Raw genomic sequence first — 18,690 nt, 5'->3', positions numbered from 1 at the left:
CAGGGTGTGAAGGCCAGACTGCCACACGACCGCCGCATCTGCTAGGGATCTAGGGTCCCGCCATGGTTACACAGTGGTAGGGGGTAGCAATATGCTGGTGGTGCCGCTGCGGCACCGCCGTGTATATTACGAGTTGCCTGTCCACTGTCCCTTTCATGGAAGTGAGCCCGCTATGAAAAGGGTGGCAGAGAGGCAACTAAAGGGGTCCTAACAGGGCTCCCTGCTGCTCCTGGGGATCCATGCGGGTGGGACACATCTTGTGCCCCCCTCGAATTGCACCCCAGTTCCTGCAAGGTGTAGCATGCATGCCACACCATGCAGAATGTGCTGCAGGCGCTGTCTCGGCGGTGTCTGCAGTTAAGGCTCACCTATGAGCCTTGTACAGCAGCAAGACCACCGCTGCACTGCCTACCCGCCATGGATTACAGTTGTAATCCAGCAGGCGTCCACTCAGCGGGTTTGGCGGGCCGACAGGAGGACCGCCAAACTCAGAAAAAGGCCATATATGCCATGTATGTTCTATTTAAAGCGCTTTATATATTTGGTTGTTCTGTCCTATAATAAATAGATAAATAAATACATAACATAAATAAATAAAATTAAAGCATTCCAACCCATCACTTATTTGTATTTCGCAATATATTAAAGAGAATTAATACCCTAGCACAGCAATAATCTGGGGCATTGCTTTTAAAAGGAGAACTGGGTTCCTTTGGGGTATTATTGTTATGATGCAGTGTGTACCCTTGTCATTACATCTTCTGTCGCCCAGTGTATCACTTTGACAACATATCTGCTGCTACACAAGGATTCACATGTTCTCAGGGTTGAAACTCGTCACACAATGTTTTTAAAGTACAAATGAACATAAATGAGTCTACATGTTATCAAAATGGAAGCATGGGTGAATACATTTAGCTGTTATCAGTGACAGCTGTCTCTGTGAGTTTTGGGAGCAATCAGGAGAGAAATTTGAGCAAGCATATCACTAATTAAGATTATGAATATGAAGAGCAGAGCGCTGAGTAAACCTATTTCGTGCTGCCTGGGTTTCAGATGGGCACACATATTTCTATTGAACCACTTTCAGCTCTCTCTTAAAGAAAGTGATTAACAGCTGATTTGTAGATTAGCACGGCTTTGAATTGTCTTTTCACCGACTGTTTGTGCTGATTTCACGCCATCAGCAGCAATTTAGAAAGAGAACGCGCTCCATAAAAATTAATTTCATACCATTTTCAATTCATGTTATGGAAAATGTGCTTTAAAGTCCTCCTTATAACCTATTTCACTGGGAAGAGGGCATAAGAGCTGCTACCATCGCTGGAATAGGGTTTAGAATTGTCTACGTATTCTTGCTGGATAACAACCTAATTGCTTAAAATCTAACAGGCACATGCATCATTGCTGGCTTTTGCGATTTCTTAATTGCGATTTTTAAGGAATCGCAATTAAGAAATCGCAAACGCCTATGCATGAAGAAATCGCTGAAAAATTTGCCATTTCTTAAAATTCCTTAATTGCGACTCGCAAATTGCGAATCGCAATTAAGGAACACCTCCCCATTCGTTCCTATGGGCCTAGAGACCCATAGGAATGAATGGGAAGACATTCTCAATTTGCGATTAGCAATTAGCGAATCGCAAATTGAGAATGCGATTTTAAGGGTGCAGGGGTGTCCAAAGGACACCCTGTTGCACCCCTGAAATCAATCTGTGCACATATGTTGTGCACACACGCACAACATGAAACTTTGAAAAATGCACAAAAGTGCATTTTTCAAAGTTTTCGCAAATTACCATGAGGTTCAACCTCATGGTAGTTGCTCCCCCTAATTGCGAATTCGCATTTTTTTTAAAGTTTCATGCATTGCATTTAAGGAATCACAAAATGCGATTCCTTAAATGCAATCGCATTTTGAGAATTTGCAAATATTTGCGAATTCTCAAATTGCGAGGGCATTCACCCTTCATGCATTCCAAAAGCAGATTTTGCGATCGCAAACGGCCGATTTTTGCAATTCGCACCGTTTGCGATCGCAAAATCCTCTGATGCATGTACCTGCAAGTGACTTTACTGAAGTAGCTCCATCGACCAGAAACCCCGCTCTAAAAATCGGCCCAGCACCACTGCTGCTGTCAAACATAAGCATTTGCATTTTGCAAGTCGCCAAGATTCACTGTTTTTGCACAGTGATTTAACTCCTGCCACCTTCTGGGTCTAAACCCACAATTTATTAAAAATGTATTAAATACATGTAAAAAATTACAGAGAGAATGAGAAGGGGGTAAGGGAGGTTTCTTCAGGATGAAATTTAAAAAATGCTGATAAGTTTAGCAACATAAGGAGCAGGCTAAGTGGCACAGACCATTTTTTCCCCTTAGCAAAGAAAACAGGCAGCAGCGGTGTGCGGACTCCTGCTTCGACAAATGACTTCACTGCCTGAAAGTGACAAGTCACCTTCAATGCGATCAATAACACAATGATATATAAAATGGTTAACAAGGTAAAATAACTCAGATAGAAATTTTGAAACGGCAAGATTTGTCAAGATCTTCTGCGAAGTGATCAGTTACTGGCCGGAACACGGGCCAGATGCATGAAGAAACTATTTTGCGATTTCCTAATTGCAAATCTTTGCGATTCGCAATTTGGAAATCGCAAAATGGCATGCGTGAAAGTGTGTTGAACACTTTTTGCTATTTCTAGGGGATCGCAAATGACCTACTTCATGAATATTAATGAGGTAGGTCGCAATTTGTGACCCACTAGGAATCGCAAAAATCACAGGGATGGTGGCTTGCTGGGGTCAGCAGACCACCATGTGCTTGATTGCTTTTAAATAAAGCATATTTTTTTTAATGCAGCCCGTTTTCCTTAACGGAAAACAGGATGCCCTTCGAAAACAAAAATGAATAGTTTCCTTTTCTTTTATAAAGAGTAGGCAGTGGACCCTGGGACCACTGCCTGGTCTTAAAAATATGTAACAAACATTCACAAAGGGGAGGGGGTCCCCAAGGGGAAAGGGTCCCTTGGGGACTCCTTCCCATTTGCGAATGAGTTACCACCTACTTAAAATAGGTGGTAAAATGCGAATGTTTTGCGACCGCATTTTGGTCACAAAACATTCCTACATACCAATGCGATTCGGTATTAGGAAGGGACACCCTAAACACCCCCCTTCCTAGTAGCGAATTGCAAACCCATTTTGCGATTCGGTAACAGGTTACTAAATCGCAAAATACGGTTTGCTGCATTTGAAAAGCATTTTTTGCGTTAGTGAATGGGCCGATTCTGTGAATCGGCCCGTTTGCAAAGACAAAAATTCTTGATGCATGTGCTCCCATATGTTTTAGTTTCCTCCAGACGTCCTATCCCTGCCGGTTGATTGGAGGAAAAGAGTTCAACTGCTTTAACTGATACACCAGATTACTGTTCATCATGGCAAGGCTTCCTTTTAGGCAGATGGTGGTGGCATGGTGAGGAGCCAGGCTTCAGTAGGAAGGGAATGATGAAAAGAAAAATTAAGCAGACTGGCTGTAAATCTAGCATTTCTATAAATGCACATTTAAGCATTCAGTCAGTCAGTCAGTCAGTCAATCACTTTTATTCGATTTTTAAAAAATCATAAAAAGACACAGGATACATTTCAAAAGTTACACGTACAGAAAAATTAAAAAAAGACAGGGAAAATATTTACACAATATATACATAATGATTCATAATTCATAACATTCAGTCATCGCAAAAATATTTCAAGATAAGGAGGCCCCAAGGACAGGGCCCTGGGCTGCCATGCATTCCCTGTCCCAAAGATTTCTAACTCTTGGCAGAAGGTTGCCTTCTCTGGATGGTTGTCCTCTACTGATGGAGAACTGTCACATCCTGACAATTACTGACCAAAGGGATGTCATGTACTGTCCAGAAGGTCAGTACGAAATGTTGTGCTTCCTATAATAATGAATGCCACATTACGATCCATATCAGAGATTACAAAGCAATCTGGTGCTATTTGAATGTTACAGCTGACATTTTTATGGTTTTATTCATCTGTACAGGATTTGCACATGTGGGGCGCAGCCAAATACCCTTATCAGAGATCACCACACCCTCTTTGGAACTCTTGTAATTCGTTCGCATACATTTGTTATCGCAAGTTGGGACATATAAATGATGTTTTGGTCACTTACTCGTGCCTCTATACATTTTGGCATTTGTTTCATGACCAACTAGAGGGAGTTAGCTATACTAGATCACTTGGTAGTTATCATTTAGATGGGATGCTGTTTCTTAACGATCTGTATTCAGAGGGAAGGGGTATAACAATGGCACACACCTGGTTTGAACATCTTGTTGCATATCAACAATACCGATACAACAAGGGTCCTAGGGTATATTTATAGACCTCACACAAACACAACCCCCAACATGATACTAATACAACAACGAATGTCCATGGGTTTCATATATGAAATCTTCAAACTGTGTGGCTACAAAAATAACTAATACTAATTAAAGTAAAGAAAAAGGATATCCCTCAAGAAAGAAAGATGCCCATCAGTTGCTGTCCGTTACCGCCCTTGTAAATTGTTGTGTCTTGTAATTGTTGTGTCTTGTAAAGCGCACTGCTACCCGGAGGCCTCGTAGCGCTATAGACCGCTGGGGAACCCGTCCTGGCTTTCCCTGTGAGATAGTCCCTCCTGGGGGTCTCCAAGGTGAAACCAGGCATCCCTGGCGTTTGTGTGGGGCCGTTGTGGAGATGAGGCAAGCTAATGCCCAGAGTTGCCGAGTGTGCTCCCTGGTCGGAGTAGGCACCGATGCGAGAATTATCAGTCCGCTGATCCTGGTCCAAGACCCTGCCGCGTCGGGAATCGAACCCTGGTCCCGGGCCGTTCTCTGCACTCGGGTCTGCCGCCTCTAACCAGTGAGCCACACCTCTTGTCATCATCTGGGTCTCCTCACACCAAGGATATAAGGGTTGTAGCTATCCTTCTAAGATGTAAGGTGCTACAAACATAGTGATGCAAGGATGTAATATGCAGTATCGACAGTCAGTTAATATAAACTGATTTGCAGTGCGTGAGATAAAGCAAATTATGTGATATAAAATTGGAGAGGTTAGAGGCAAAACATCTTTAATAGTGCCTCTCACACTTCCAAATTGTTAAAAACAGTGCAGAAAAAGGGGAAGCAGTTTAAACATATAGCGGCTCCCATATTATTTGGGTCGACATGTTTCAGCAGAAAAATGGACGTGATCGTCCTCTGCTTTCATCAGGACCTAGTTTTCGCTCCTGCAACAAGTGAAAGAATGAAAAAGCGGGGACTAAGTAAAGTAAGATAAACTTGGCACCATGTCACCTGGTATTCCGGGACATCTGTTATGCTCCTCCTGTTTACTAGTTAGCAGGAGTATATGTCATCGCCTCACCTGGCAGCGGCTCAGGTAAGTGAAGCACCGCTCTGTCCGTCGGTACTCCGGTCCGCCCTCAGAGCCGTCTGGGGAGGTCTTTTTGCATAAATATTATGTAGCCGAGAAAGCCAGTGCGGCAACAAGAAGATTGACTTTTCTGCTTAGAAGTTGACATATCTCTTCAAGCATAGACGAACACCGATTCAAACAACCGGTATCAATAAAGTTGATACAAACTAGCGGCCTCTCGCCGGATATTTAAACAGGTCATGTGATTATGGGCGTTGTTGCTGTTTTCGAATCGTAGCAGTGTCGGAGTTCCTAAGGAAGACATCTGCAGACATTAGGGTGAGCCACAGCCTTGAGCTGAGCTGATATACTTGCTCTAGCTGTATAGCTGCTCGTTCCCTGAAGGTTAATCCCCCGGAAGCACCTTCTAACTATGTATCACTCTCTGGCCAGGCAAAGAGAAGGAGAGTCAATGGACACCTTTCATGCACGCCTCAGAGAACTAGCAAGCACTTGCACTGAGGATGACCAGACAAAAGAGGTAAGAGCACAACTCATCCAAGGTTGCCGCAACAAGATGCTGCGAACACTCATACTTTGACAACCCCGCATAACGCTGGAAGAGATCTTAATCCTCGCACGCTCCCACAAATTATGGACATCCGAGGAACTGCAATGGAAACCGCCCTCAACCAACAAACTGAACAAACAGTGAGTGTCAAGACTGAGCGAGCTGACGCCATTCGCACATCATCTCGCGGTGGGCGAGGAAGGTGGCCCACCAGGGCAATACGACACCCACAGTGTGGCTACTGTGGGAGAGAAGAACACCCACCAGAGAGTTGCCCGGCAAAAGGAAAGACATGTTCCAAATGTGGCATCCCAAACCACTTCGCGAGCATGTGTCGGGGAGGTTCACGAGGTAGAGGCAACCCAGGGAGGAGAACGCTGACAGGAGCGGTCAGGCAACTCTCGCTTGAAGAACCCACAACCTCACGGTCAACGAAGACCTCCTCTCGTCACATCCAGCGCCTAGATGATTCTTCCACGGAAGAAGATGAAGAATGCTACTTCGGGTCGTTTGCAAGTGACCTCAAAAAGAGACAACGGCCACAACCCAAATGCAACATTGAAATCGATGGGTCTCCAGTCAAGGGCCTGATTGACACAGGGGCAACTATCAACGTGATGGGGTCGCAACACTACAAAGAGTTAAACCCGAAGCCTATAATCACCCCATCCAGAAACAGGATTCCTACATATGGAAGCCAGAAGCCGCTTCCCGTAAAAGGGAAAATGACAGTTCAAGTGAAGTCCGAGACCCAAGAAGTAACAACAACATTTCACGTTGTTGACAGAGAAGCAGATATACTAGTTGGAGCCACACAGCAAAAGACCATAACTTGATCGCATTCGCAAACGCAGTAAAATTTCTCCAAACCGATGACATTCTGGATATGTTCCCACAGTTGTTCAAAGGACTAGGAAATATCAAAAGATCACCAGTGAAGCTGCATATCGATAAGGCAGTACAACCTGTTGCGTTAAGACATCGACAAATCTCCTTCCACCTCTGGCCGCTAGTAGAGCAAGAACTCCTGAAGCTGGAACAACAAGGGGTGATTGAGAAAGTAACAGGGCCTACGCCGTGGGTATCTCCCATGGTGATTGCCGAAAAACCCAAGCAGCCAGGGAAGATTCGTATCTGCATCGATATGAGGATGCCAAATCGAGCAATAAAGCGAGCGAGGCACTTAACGCCAACTGTGGACGATTTCCTCGCCGATCTCAATGGATCACAATGGTTCTCGAAGTTAGATCTTAATGCTGGATATCACCAGCTAACACTAGCAGAGGAAAGCAGGTATATTAAAACATTTTCAACCCACCTTGGGCTTCGTCGGTACAAAAGATTGAATTTTGGAATTTCCTCGGCAGCCGAAATATTTCAGAAAACAGTGAGAGAAATCCTGTCAGGCCTTCAAGGCGTACTCAACATAAGTGACGATATTCTCATTCACTTGAAAACCTTTGAAGAACACCACCAACGACTCTGAGCCACGCTCCAGTGGCTGGCAGAACATAACGTGACCCTTCACAAGGAGAAATGTCAATTCTTCCGCAAAACAATTGACTTCTTCGGGTACGTCTTCAGCTCAGAGGGTGTCAAAGTAGACCCCAGGAAGTCCCAAGCAATTCAACTCGCCGCTGCTCCAACCAATGCTTCAGAGGTAAGAAGCTTTCTAGGAATGGCAAAATATTGCGGAAGTTTCATCCCGAACTTAGCAACGATTGCTGAACCATTGCAAAATCTCACAAACAAAGAAACCTCCTGGAAGTGGACCGCAGAGGAGGACAATGCTTTCAAGCTAGTGAAATCTGCTCTGCTAGACAGCACGACCATGGCATATTTTGACACCACGCACACCACAGAACTGTTGGTGGATGCCAGCCCGGTGGGCACTGGAGCTTTGCTCACCCAGGAGACTGAACCAGGAACGTGGGTTCCGTTAGCTTTTGCAAATAAGGCACTCACAGCGACGGAGGCCTGGTACTCACAAATAGAGCGAGAAGCACTGGCCATCAAGTGGGCCTGCAACCACTTTCACTTGTACAAGAGCGGGCATCCTTTTCAGGTAATAATAGATCATCAATCTCTCGTCCCACTGTTCAAAGGGACGGCGACACATCCACCTCCCAGGATCGAAAGGTGGGCTATTCAATTACAACATTACCAAATGGAGCTAATATATCGGCCAGGCGCAAAGAACCCTGCGGACTTCTTGTCTCGACACCCAGCACTGACAGTCGAGAGAGAGAGTGATCAAGAAGCAAAAACAGAAGAATTTGTCAACATGGTCGCCCAGTGGTCGTGTGCGAGAGCTCTCTCAATGGAGGAAGTAAAGGAACACATGGGACATGACGCGGTCCTTCAACGATTAGCTGACGCTCTGAAGGATGGATCTTGGGAAGGACTTCTCAAAAACATCCAGAACCCGCCTAGGAACATTTTGGAATGTTCGTAACTAACTCAGCTCCGCGGAGAATGGAATCATACTAAGAGGTAGACGCATTGTCATACCGCAAAGTTTGCAAGAACGAGCAACGACAATCGCCCATAAGGGGCATCAAGGCAGCAGAAGGATGAAATCAAGGATGAGGGAAAAGGTGTGGTTTCCTAATCTAGAGGACAGCGTGGACACCGTCGTACGTAACTGCTGAGCCTGTCAAAACACAAGCAACGCCGAGGCCGCGGCACCTGTGATCACCGATGACCCAGCTCCGTCGCCATGCTCATGGGTAAGCCTTGATTTTTGGAAGCTTCCTTGATGGGCGAGTCACAGCCGTGCTCAGCGATAGTTATACTAAGTATCCAATAGTCGAAGTTCTGCCGTCCACCGCTTTTTCCAACCTGCAACCCGTCCTGGAAAAGTTGTTCGCCTTATTCGGATTACCACACGTCATCAAGACCGACAATGGGCCTCCGTTCCAGGGCAGTGAGTTTCTAGCCCGCGTAGGAATCAAGCATCACCGAATTAACCCTCCGTGGCCACAAGCCAATGGTGAGGTCGAACGGTTCATGTGCACCGCAAACAAAATATTGCGCATAGCGATGGCCAAGGGCACCGATCCAGAAGTTGCTCTACAATAATTCCTGAGAGAATATCGCAGTACATCTCATTGCACAATGAAGCGGTCTCTATGGTCACTCATGCTAACCGGACCTCGACTGGACATGCTGCCCATGGCCGAGAACTGGCAGCCAGAACTGGGCGAATTTTGCGAATCTGGCGTTCGCGAATTTGCGTATTTGCGAAATCGCAATCCGCAAAATCCGCGAATTATCGCGAATTTGCAGATTTTTTTGTTTGTACAGTGTTCGCAAGGGTTTCTGCCAGTTCGCGAGGATTTTGTACCAGTTCGCAATTAGGAACTTACTTGTCGGCACGCAACGGTCGCGACTATGTTGTTTCTACGTCTGGTTCATCATCACAGGTTCACAGCACCCTCTGTTTCAACACTGCCACCCTCTGTTTCACCCATGCCACCCTCTGGTACATCAATGCCACCCTCTGGTTAATCATCATCACTGTAGATTATGAGGGGAAAAAGCAAGCACACCTGCCCTGCTTCAACTGACATGAATTAATTTGGGGTTGATTTATTAATGTGTCACTGTTTTAAAATTCCAGTCTGGCACCTGCTTCCTTATCTGTAATTTGCTTTCTGTTGAAGTGAAAAAAAAAATTCCAGGACCTTTGTGGCCTACTTGTAGCTATTCTATGATCCGGCTGTGAGTGTCAGAGCAGGGTCATACAATTGTTGCAACTAGCAACTGAACTCTGGAGGGGCCCCAGTCAGGAAGCACGACAGGGAATGGTTACTAATGATGAATTTGAACTTTTGCACCTGCTGAGTGCTTTCAGTTTAGCAAAACTCGTTTTTCTGCAGAACAGCAAATGTGATGCCCCAAACAAACTTACTTGTGAAAGGTGATTTCTAATCCAAAAGTGATCCAAAGAAAGTCAAAAGGCCTCAAATCCAAAAAAGGGCAGGCAAATGTCAACCTGAGGAGTTATTCTGATAAAAATCATCATTTTCAGAAGGTCTATGCTGCTTGCTAGTGGATTTCTTGTGCAGAATTGCAGATTTTGTAATTTCGCGAGTGCGAGATTGTTGCAGCCCGCCGCACCTACATGTTCGCAATTGCGAACTTACGCCGCACACCGCAAAATTGTATCACCAAGAAAAAAAAATCTGCTGCGTGCGAATTTGCGGATTTTCGGTAAATTCGCGAGCGTTCGCGGATCGCGAATTTACCGAAAATCCACGAGCGGAACGGATTTTCCGCCCATGCTTACTTACGACCCTGTGGCTACACAGACACAAAGACAGAAAACCAATGACAAAGCAAGTCATCGACGGAGAGCGAGGGTCCGGGTGATGAATCCTGGGTGCTATGTGTTGTTAAAGAATCGGTGGGGCGGAGGGAAGTTCCGAACTCCCTATGAGCCTGGGCTGTGGACAGTCAAGTCGACAAAGGGGACAGCAGTCACTGTAGAACGAGACGGCGAGACAATAACAAGGAACATTTCATGGTTCAAGGAAGTTCCACTCCCAGTCAGAACATTCAGTAGGACAAATATATCAGGAACCACCGAAGTGCAACCTGACGAGGCTGGAAGCAACTATGATGAAGTTCCGCCTCAAAGTCCAACGGAGCCTTCACTGTCGGAAGCTATCAGCTTTGAGCTAACGGCCAGCGGTCAAGGACCAACGAGTCCACGGCAAGAGCAAGAAGGCCGCCAGCACCCCTACAATCTCAGGCGAAATCCACAACTTAACAAGAGACTAGCTGGCTTTGAATGTTGAAGCATATTTTCTGTTAGCTGTTTGAAGAATCAAGTTGGGATGGGATGTAGCGGTCTAGCTGCTCGTTCCCTGAAGGTTAATCCCCCGGAAGCACCTTCTAACTATGTATCACTCTCTGGCCAGGCGTGGCCAGAGAGCATAAATAAAGGGGACGGGGTTGCTCGGGACTTCCGGCTCATACCACTATGCACGAGGGTCTGTCGTCTCTATATGCGCATGCCTTGCCTGTACATGCTTTTACATAATTATCCCTGTACATATATGTGCTCCTGACACCTCTACACTTGAAGAGAGCGAGTCAGTGCGTGTAATATTTAACATTGACTTTGGGCGCGTTGTTTAATTACAGACTTCGATAGCGAATGAGCCACGTTAGAAAACGTGTTAACTCTTCCCACTAAAAGCTCACAGCGTGAGCCGGTTTCCACACAGCATGAAATTAACTGTCTTCGGTTACATTGAACTACGTTCCGAGGAGTATTTAGAAGTCGGTAAGAGGCATTTTTGAAGGTTATCCCTAACAAATGCGTATTAGTATGGGTGTTGACAATAATAAGATCCTATTTGTTTTTTAGCGCAATATTTCATGGAGTTGTACTATGTGAGTAACTTTGAGGTTTTTAAGCACGCTGTTTATCACTATGGGCACTTTAATGCGGTCGTAGAACCGAGCATGCAGCATGTTTCATGGGCATGTGGCAAGGTTGTTAGTCATATCAACACAATTATTTTCACAGCACAGGCTGGTTTAATATATAGCCCAAACACATGGACACTGCTAATTATTGAGTCAACACTTGCATGCCAACTTCTTCATGAAATCTTCACAGTACCTATATTTTTTGTGATCAAGTTTAATTAGCAGCTCCCCTCTGTGCAAATTCTAGAAATAAAACACGTGTAAACCTCAAATCTAATATGGGGATAACCAATGGCACCTCACTGTGTTTTTGTTGTATTGTCAACCGGATGGAATGGATAATTAGCAACTGAGAAAGATTACACGTTTGCAAACTTTTCCCCTGAAGAAGGGTTTTCCAATAACCCGAAATGCATTGGGATTTGTGTTTTATTTAAACATGTTAACAATGTGTGTACATTTCAATCAGCAAAGCAAGTAGTGTTTATGTGAAACTGAGCGTTTGAGAATCAGTGGAGCCTACAAACTGTTAATGTGTATAACGTTTAGTACACTTTGACTTTCGTTTAAGAATTATAAATTTCGTTTGAGTCATTTAACTGGAAATACATTCATAATTTGAATATAAGGTGTTTTGCAAGACTGAGAAACCTTAGGGACAGAGTAGAGCGCCTCACAGACCTAGGTGTTCCTAGGTCTTGACAGAGCATTGCAGACTGAGGGGTTTGGGCGAACCCCTTGTGAGGCAGCTCACTCATTTTGATAACTGTGATATAAGATAGGAAAAATTGTTGTTTACCATAGGTGTGCAGGTCTACACGCATGCAGAGCTGTCCAGAAGGTTCCCATCTTCCTAGCTTCACCATTTCAAGTGCTTTAGGTTTGTCTCATTGGGTCTGCCTAGAGGATGACATTTCCTGAGGGTTCCCACCTCTGGAGAGTTAACCAGTTCTTGATAGTTACCATATCCTGACACAAGCGTTATCCTCTCCTGCTTGAAGATGTCATCTCTTCATCTAAGACTGCAATCTCCTAAGGTGTGTCAGCTTTAGTACTGAGGCTTGATCTAACTTGTTCTGAGGTTCTAATGTCCGGAGGGTTGCCATCTCATGAATTTTGCTGTACAGTCCTGCAGTTCCATATTGATTTGCCTGCAGTGACCAAGCCAGGGCCTTTTTCCAAATATTGTGAAGTCAAACATATCGTGGAACAGAATATAGAAGTTAAGAATATCATCTTTTTAGTTATTTAACATCATTTTTTAAATACAGTTATATATAATATTGTTATTGTTATTATAGATTTATAAAATATAATTTTAATTAGCTTGATAAATATTTGATATTTTAGTATTATATGTTATTAGTAATATTATAATATTTGTCTTTAATTTGTTTTCGTATAGTTTGTACATTTTATACCAAATATATTGTTTTTAATTTGACTAGAAACCTTTAATTTAGTAGCAAGTTGTTGGGTTTGTAGAGGGAAATGTTATATTTTTTAATAAAATGTAAATTATTGTTTTTAATTTATAATACATTTTGGATGCAATAAAATATTTCAATTGCTAATTCAGTATGTACATTAATTGGTGGGTCTAATTATTTATTGAGTTTTAATTAATTGTTACTTTATTGATCAGTTTATTTAATCATTACATTATCGTGCTCATTAATTTTCTATTTATACATGTTTTATTTTTATGAAGTATTTTAGTTGTAATTATGTTATTTACTAAGTTATTTATTATTAGTATTTTCTAATTTTTATGATATTATGTTTTTATTATTTTTATTGTTTGTTGTGTTTGCTTTTTAGGAGGTTAGAGAGGCAAGTGATGTCACTTAAGTAGTTTAACTATGTTTTTCATTTACTTTTTATTTGTAAAAACATTTGTAATTGTTAAAATTGTATTTGTTTTAAATTTAATGAAAACCTTTAGTCTACTTTTACATGTGTTCAAAATTTTTGTCTATATTTGAATGTTTTATTTAAAACAAATTGGAGTGTGAATTGTAAACCTGACCCTTCCAAAGCCCAACACTTTCCTTCTGTTTCTTAGATTGGTGTAATAAATGTGACCCCTCCAAACTCCAACACGTTCCCTACTGTTGCTCAGGTTGGAGTGTGAATAGTAAATCTGCCACCTCGAAGCCCAGCGGTTTCCCATCATGCATACATTTGCTAACATTGGAGTTGAAAAAGTAAATGTGGCACCCTCTAAGGTCCAACACTTTCCCTCCTGTCGCTAGGATTGGAGTGGCAATAGTAAAGTTAAATTCTTTCCCTACTTTTGATTATGATGTAATGGGAATAATATTTCTGACCATTACAAAGTGTAACATTTCCCTACTGTTGATTAGATTGGAGATTAATAGTAAGACTCCACCCTCAAGTCCAACACCTTCCCTACTGTTGTTTATATTGAAGTAAGAAAAGTACATCAGACCCTTTCAAACTCCAACACTTTCCCTACTTTTGCTTACATTGTAGTGGGAATAGTAGATCTAACCCCTCCAAAGTCCAACACTTTCCTACTTCTGCTTATGTTGGAGTAGGAGTAGTAAAACTGACCTCTTCAAAGTCCAACACTTTCCCTTCTGTAGCCTAGTTTGCAGTAGGAATAATAAAACTTATCTCTCCAAAGGTCCTCACTTTTCCAACTTTTGCTTATGTTGGGAGTGGGAATAGTAAAACTAACTCCTCCAAAGTCTAACACTTTTCCTATGTATTTGCTAGCATTGGGGTGGTAATAGTACATTTGACCCCTCCGAAGTCCTACAGTGTCTCTACTGTTGCTTATGTTGGAGTAGGAGTAGTGAATTTCACCTCTGCAAGTCAAATTGTTTTATTTTCTTTTTTTTAAAGTTGTTTTCATATATTTCTTATTTTTATTTTAAGTTAGTTAAATGTAAATTATTTTGTATTAATTAGTTTGTCAATGTATTCCTTTATGTCAACACCACGAGATAGATACATGTCTTACAGGATAGCATTCCTTGAGAAGTGCTACATTTAATTGAACATTACATACATCTGTCTGGAAACTATATCAACTAAATCATCACAGCCCTGATCCAGTCAAGGGGTATATAATAACTGTGATGAAACGTGTTGGCTGCCTGTTATTTGAAATATGTGGTGGAACTATTAAAGATGACAAGTGGAGTGGTATGGCTCACTGGTTAGAGGCGGCAGACCCGTAAGCAGAGAACGGCCCTGGACCAGGGTTCAATTCCCGACGCGGCAGGGTCGTGGACCAGGGTCAATACGGACTCGATAATTCTCGCCTCGGTGCCTACTCCAACCAGGGAACACACTCAGCAACTCTGGGCATTAAGCTTGCCTCATCTCTACAACGGCCCCCCCACAGACGCCGGATGCCTGGTTTCACCTTGGAGATACCCAGAAACGGACCATCTCACAGGGAAAACCAGGACTGGTTCCCCAGCGGTCTTCAGCGCCAGGATACTCCATGGAGTCGCAGTGCGCTTAACAAGTACAACAAGAACTTAACAGGGTTTGGTTGAGTGCTTTGGTGTGCTGGTCTCCTGGTTGATATGCAGGGGAAAGGTTGCCTAACTGGCTTAGCATTTGCTAATTGTGATCATTAAGAATTAACTACAAGTGAGCACCAGCATAGTTCTTTCCACTCTTAATTTTATTCTGTTAATTTATGTCTTTATGTTTTTGTTTACATTGTTTTATTTTTTAGCATCTAGTGTTTGATATTCTAATATTGATATTATTATAGTTATCATTTATATTTAAATAATATTTTGTTAATAGTGTGTTCATTATTTTTTGCAATTTTTTTAAGTATATATTGGTATTATGTTGTAAGATATATTTGTGTATATATATATATATATGGTCCAGAGGGCGGGCCACCAGGTGCTCTATGGCGGTGCACTCGGAGCGCGGCAGAACCAAGCCGCGATTACATCAATTTCAGTTTCCCCGTAAGGGGAGTCAATTCTCCACGCACTCTCGGTTATTCTTTTACCAATTATAATCATACACCAAAGTTTGTAGGGTGGTTTAGATTTATTTTCGCTTGTCAGCCGACCAGCACCACCTGACGCGTTTCGGTCTCACGGAGGTTTCCTGTGAGCAAGGTCTCCGTAAAGCCCCCCATTGTATTTTCTTTGATGCGTGTTGACACAAATGCTAAATACTCTGACTGTGCCCACTGGGGCCATGCCCTTGTATGCATTGCCAATGATGTAACGTATCTTTTCGTACCTCCACAGGAATCGTGTCCTGCGGATAAATGGACCTTACTGTCACATTACACACAGTGAATTACATTGAGTGCCCACTAGGGCAGAGTTGCAGGAGGGTAGCTTAACATAAGCTGATAGACCGTAAACAACTGTTGCTATATATGTATAGTTGTCCTTGGTCGAAACTATTAAGTTTTACGTTATGTAATTTACGTTAAACAATGATACACTGCATATGGTTTTGAATCTGTTACCGTTTGATGTTAACATTGTAAATACTTCATGAACTGGACATTTAACAATGTATTTTCTGTTCCAATATGTCCGCTATACTTTCACGTATGGGTGTACATGAGTAGTCCTACTATTGTGACAACTAATTGGCAATGTAAAAGGACTAGGTTTTGGAGTTCCCAGCAAACGTGAACAAGCCGTGAGGTGAAACACGTTGTTTGTTTTTGCTGCCAATTACATTTTCTTGCACAGCAACTCCTGGTGTGTCGTTTACGTATTTTCCTGATGGGAGAATGTTTGGCTAAAGATATTGGGCCTCCGGAACCCTAGAAACGACCCACTCGTGAGCGAGTACTGGCTTCACCGGGAATCTATATATATATATATATATATATATATATATATATATATATATATATATATATATATGTTATAAGTATATATATTTTTAATGTAATGTTATTTTTTTAAAGTTGCTAAATGTTTTAAAGCTAATATAGTGTATAACTGTTAAAATTCAATTAAATATACTAAGCCATTTTGAAAATTATATTTTGGTCTTCCATATTGCAATATTCTTCAGACTATCCTGATGCAGAGATGGCAAGGGGACTAGTGCATATGTACTGGAACATGTCCACGTGAGGGGTGCCACGTTCAACTGAGGAGAGTGTGTAAATCTCCAGTCAAAGCAGTGTGCCTTTCCCAGAAGTGGTGGCTAGATACATCAATAATGGAAAGGGTGTAGAAAGCTCATATGATCCGGGAAGTGTGCCTGGCAGAGGAAAGAGTAAGGGCCTGCATTGTTTTCGAGTGAATATATTTGATTGTGGTTCATGTTCACATAATTTGTCTGAGATTGTCATGTTTTTTATAACTTTATATTCTCACAGCATCATCACTATATATCTGAAATGGCAATTATGAGTTTATTTTTTCCAAGTTCATATAGCACATGTGAAATAAAGGTGGCTTAGGGCCTTCTTTTCACTACCCAATCAATGGGACCACCGTAGTCGTGGTGGCGGCTCAAACGCCGCCACACTGCGAGACCGGCCAGCAGTCGGACCGCCACTGAACCGCTGCTACGAACACCGAGGATATTTTGAGTTGCCTCTCCCCAGCCCTTCTCATGATCGGCCTCACCACCATGAAAAGAGTGGTGTGAGGCCATTGTGCACAGGGGTGCATGCAGAAGGGAACATGTTGTGCCCCCTGTATTATTTCTCCCCCTGTTCCTGCACGGGAAGAAATGCACGACATGGTTTTTGGGGGGGTTTGCAGAGTTTTATATAGCGCAAACTTGACCCAAATTTATTGGGTGTCAGAGAGTACTTTACATAGCACCAGTTGCATTACATGAGGACACATTCTTTTTTGTTATGCACGGGGAGATTAAGTGATTTGTCCAGATTCACAGGATGTGCATTGTCATTGCCGAGAATCTAACCCTGTTACCCAGAATCGAGGTCGACCTCCCTAGCCGTTATGCCAGCTCCTCTCCCCGTTCATTACTTCCCGTGCAGGAACATGCACTGGCGGTCTCGTGGCGGTGCTGTTTAAGGCACCGCCGCAGGACTGCCATACTGCTCGCTAGGCCACAAAATTACTTGTAATCTGGCGTACAACAGCAGTAAATTTCAGCGGTTATGAAGCAGAGAGATGGCGTGACGCCCGTTGCAGGATCGCCGAAACTTGTAATCAGGCCTTTAGTGAGCCAATCACTCTCTGATGGCATCCACTGTGATCTGAAATTCGATAGTTTGAATACTAATGCACATTGTAATTGTAACACCTGCTATTTACAATGCCTAGACAGGGCAGAAATACAGTAAGATGTGTTGCATTATCTACAAAGCCATAGATTGTGCACTGTCATTTTTTAGGTGATTTGGCTTCACCAGCTTTACCAGTTTTAAACTTCATTTAATTCCTTTCTTCTGTAGGGCCTACTACTTCCTGTCCATTGGGTGCACTGCTGTCATGTCATCTTCCACTTTCAAGCTCCTTCATATGCTGTGTAACAGGGCATATGTTGTGACTTTTCGGTGTCATCTTAAGAGACGAACTGGCCATTCTGTCACTCTGGCATTTCCACGGTGGTAGTGGGATGGGGGGCTGCCTTCAGAGCAGCATGGCTTCCTTGACCTACGCTTGCTTTTCTAGCATCTTTTAACCCCTTCACTGCGGCGGCTATTCCGCCGCAGTGCTAAGGGGGCGGGGCGGAAATACGGCGGGTGCATGCTGGTGACAGAACTGCTCCGTCACCAGCGTCGGTTGCACTGTGCTTATGACGGAGCGGTTCCGTCATGGCCCCGCCCGCTCAATAGAACGCTCAGCGCAGGCACGGAATTCGCGCCGCGCAGGAGCGTCGGGGGGGCCATGAAGGAACCGCTCCGTCATCAGCACAGCGCCACCGCAGCTGATGACGGAGCGGTTCCGTCATCAGCAGGGGAGGGGTTAAGTCACGGCCTCCTGTTGTGTGGGTGCGGTTTGAACATTTTTTCCTGGGAGTAACTTGGTGGTCAATCTGACTCTGGTCATTCAGTAGTGCTCATTTTATTTTAAGTGGGATGTAATAATTCAAAGAGTAAACCTCTTCACAGATCTAGTCTGCAGATATGCTGCATGCAATCTGTCGCTTTACCTCTCTACAATTCAAACATGAGGACAGTATCCAAGGATAAATGGCACACACAGTGTTACCTAAAAGTGAGAAAGGAAGGCAAGTGTTCAAGCAATTGTAACGTGGATTATGTAATAAAATTCAGGGTAATTCTTATCTGCTAATC

This window comes from Lissotriton vulgaris, chromosome 2_1, assembly GCF_964263255.1.
Source record: "Lissotriton vulgaris chromosome 2_1, aLisVul1.2, whole genome shotgun sequence".
Classification (NCBI taxonomy): domain Eukaryota; kingdom Metazoa; phylum Chordata; class Amphibia; order Caudata; family Salamandridae; genus Lissotriton; species Lissotriton vulgaris.
Note: the sequence above shows the minus strand (reverse complement) of the source record.